Raw genomic sequence first — 3,850 nt, 5'->3', positions numbered from 1 at the left:
AGGAATGTCTTAAAGACATTAAAGCCTGGATGACCTCTAATTTCCTGCTTCTAAATTCAGATAAAACTGAAATCCTTGTACTCTGCCCCACAAATCTTAGAAACATGGTGTCTAACTAGATACTTACTCTGGATGGCATTACTTTGGCCTCCAGTAACACTGTGAGAAATCTTGGAGTCATTTTTGACCAGGATATGTCCTTCAGTGCACATATTAAACAAATATGTAAGTAATATATAGCTAATTCATGCATTTATTACTTCTAGGCTGGACTATTGTAATTCATTATTATCAGGCTGTCCTAAAAGCTCCCTGAAAAGCCTTCAGCTGATCCAAAATGCTGCAGCTAGAGTACTGACAGGGACTAGAAAGAGAGAGCAGATTTCTCCCATATTGGCTTCTCTTCATTGGCTCCCTGTTAAATCTAGAATAGAATTTTAAATCCTTCTCCTCACCTTCAAGGTCTTGAATAATCAGGCCCCATCTTATCTCAAAGACCTCATAGTCCCATATCACCCCAACAGAGCACTTCGCTCTCAGACTGCTGGCTTACTTGTGGTTCCTAGGATACTTAAGAGTAGAATGGGAGGCAGAGCCTTCAGCTTTCAGGCGCCTCTTCTGTGGAACCAGCTCCCAGCTTGGATTCAGGAGACAGACACCCTCTCTATTTTTAAGATTAGGCTTAAAACTTTCCTTTATGATAAAGCTTATAGTTAGGGCTGGATCAGGTGACCCTGAACCATCCCTTAGTTATACTGCAACCTGAGCCTGGTTCTGCTGGAGGTTTCTTCCTGTTCAAAGGGAGTCGCCAGGTGCAGCTCATACGGGGGGTCGTTTTGAGTGTTGGGTTTTCTCTGTAGTTATCATATCATTTTACCTTACAGTTATGTATTGAGCTGTGTGACAGGCAAAATTTGGACCTCAATGCAGGACTCAGAAGGCTTATGTGAACTTGACTTGACTTTAATACCTGATTCTTAAGCAAAAAATACAAAATTCCTCCAAAAGTGCTGAGTGCCAGTCACCCCTCAAGCTTCAGTTAACAGCCACTACATTAAGTCTACCTCAGCAATTTAATGTGGTCTTAATTCTACTTTTCCAGAGCGATCTGTTTTCAGTTTCTATTCAAATATTTTGGTCAGGTAGTGGATTTTTACATTATGGTTTGATAGTCGGTGGTACTGTTTTATCCTGAAAAGAGTTTTTATATATTTTACCAGAAGAATTAGCAGAAAAGTAGAGCTATTAGAGTGGCTTTGCATGATTCAAAGTTCAAAATAATGCTTATTTATCTTATGCTGGTCCTTGGAGCAGGACCTCAGTTCATCTGCTGTCTGAAACAAACTTTTTAAGCTCCCTCATATTAGGAATATTCTACTAGAGCCAAGTTTACAGTCACAGTCACAGAGTACTTGCAGATGCAGTGATGTAATTTGAAATTTAGATATGCTTAATATGATCCAGTAGAGTAAGAGACAGATCTGAGTTAGAGTCAGGGGGACGTGGTCCGCTTGGTTGACAGGTGTCTAAATTTGCCAGAATTTAAGCTTCAAAATGTCCGGATCAGAAACATCACATCTGTTTAACTGAGGAGTGAGGAAGCGCTCTCGTCTCAGCAGTGTCTTGTCACACTGACCTTAATTAAGAAACATATCAGGCTTGTGAGTTACAGTCAAAACATTTCAAAATGCAGATTTTTCTGCACTTAATTCTACGTAGGGTGGAACTAGCGTAGGGAAGCGTGGCGTTTGTGAGTGAGTTTTTCCGTTGCACCGTGGAGGCGCTCTATCACAGACATCCTCCTCCTCTCGCTCCCCCTCTGTGTCTTTGTGTCATCCTAAATTATAGCCCCAGGGTCATAAACTGGTCTTGAGCTTGTTTCTTGTGGCTTAGCTTATTCAGTAACATGAGGAAGTCGGTGGGGTTTAAAAGTGGGAGGCAGGAGAAGAGGAAAATAGTTTCTTTCCTGGAAATAACAGTGTAAACATCCTTTACACACAGTTAGCAACATTATTTTTTGATTAGCCATGTAGGTATGAGCTAAATTAAAACAAATACTTGACGGCAGAGGGGTGTGCAGAGGGAGGCCCTCAGGTGGCACTGGAACGTTGCAGGCATCAGTGGATCTACCTGACGCAGCTGGGGTGTGCCCTGGCCGTGTCACATAGGCAAACGAGAGCTTAGGACCTTGTCTCTGCTTTTTGTAGATGATATGGATCTCTTAGCTTTGTCAGGCAGTGACCTCCAGCTCACACTGGGATGGTTAGACATATTGGCGTGGACGATGTATCGGTTCATTGTGGTGAAGAAAGAGTTGGCCGTGAAAGCAAAGCTGTTACAGGTTCCTACCCTCACCTGTGGTCAGGAGCTGTGGGTAGTGACTGAAAGAATACGAATGGGTTTACTAGAGGCAGAAATAAGCTTCCTCTGAAGGGTGTCTGGACTCAGAGGGCTGCAGAGCTTGGTCCTTTAGGTGGGCTGCTACTCCTCTTCATAGACAGGAGCCAGCTGAGGAGGTTCATGCATCTGACCAGGATGCCTCCTGGACACCTGCTAGGTGAGGTGTTTCAGGCATGTCCTGCTGGGAGGAGGCAGGGCACGCTGGAGAGATTTCATCTCTGGGCTGCCTGGTGTTTATTTCAATTATTTTATACTAGAGTCAAAATGACCCTGATTGGTTTCATCATATAAATACAGCCCCAAATAATGTTTACTTAAAATTACTGAAAACTAAGAGAAACCAGAATCACAGGATGGTAAATGAGCTTTTAAATACTAATGTGGTTTGTACTTTGGAAAAAAGTTGCAAGATGTATAAAAAAAAAAAAGTATTTTAGAAAATATGCAAGTTAACTGAAACGTTGCAGTAATAATTAAAATGCTGGTAACGCCCCTGCACAGCTCGATTATTTTTTTGTTTTTGATTTAGTTATAGTATAAAGAGTTAAACTGGAAGCAGAAATGCTTAAATGCAGTTTTATCAATCATTTAAAAATGTTTTCGCGTTGAAGGACCGAAAATACATGATTCTTTTAAAGCTTGTTGCACATAGAAATGACCGGTGCTTTAATTTTAATAAAAGAAGATTTTGTTTCTTGTTCTTTATTTTTTTCCCTTTATTTTTTATTTATTTATTTATTTTATTTTTTGAGACTCTCAGGAGGTCAGGTCAGTTTTTTTCCCCCCTCTTTTTTTCCTGCGCTGTGTTCTCAGCATTTTGACGCAGGTGGTAAAAGTTAACGGTGACGTTTGCCTTACGTGAAATGAACCGTTATTCTCCCTTGCACCAGGCGGCCAGCAAATGCACATGTAAATCTGAACACAAACGGACTTTTCACGGACACTTTGGGAAGGCTTATCGCCATAATTCCCAGAGGAGAAAGAGAGACAGAGAGGGAATTCCTGGAATTAACCGACCTGTTATTATAACCATAACGATAACGTTACCCTGAACCGTTGAACTATGTTTTCATTGCACGAACAAAATATTAAGATAATTTTTAAACCAACGACCTGCGCGTCACCATTCATTTATGAATGTATGTAGGCTGTGTGTTTATTTATTTTTTAATGATATTATCCTTTTTTCCGGCCTTTAGGCTGCCATAACCCGCAGCTTTCACTCTCATTGTTATTTTAGGGTTAGTGTGATTTTAATGTGTCGGCTGCTTTTCACGGAATAAACTAAAGCGACTGTGATAAAGAAAATAACAGACAAATACAACCGCAGGCCCTGACAGCGCGGTGCGCAAGATTTACCGCCGCGCGGCGCGTTCGTGCGCAACCGTTTAAATTAGATCGCGAGCCCCGCCCTCGTTTTTATTTTTAAAATCAGCTAAAAATAATTAGG

Source organism: Archocentrus centrarchus, chromosome 6, assembly GCF_007364275.1.
Source record: "Archocentrus centrarchus isolate MPI-CPG fArcCen1 chromosome 6, fArcCen1, whole genome shotgun sequence".
NCBI classification, from domain to species: domain Eukaryota; kingdom Metazoa; phylum Chordata; class Actinopteri; order Cichliformes; family Cichlidae; genus Archocentrus; species Archocentrus centrarchus.
The sequence above is the reverse complement of the archived record's forward strand: the minus strand, read 5'-3'. Positions refer to the sequence as shown.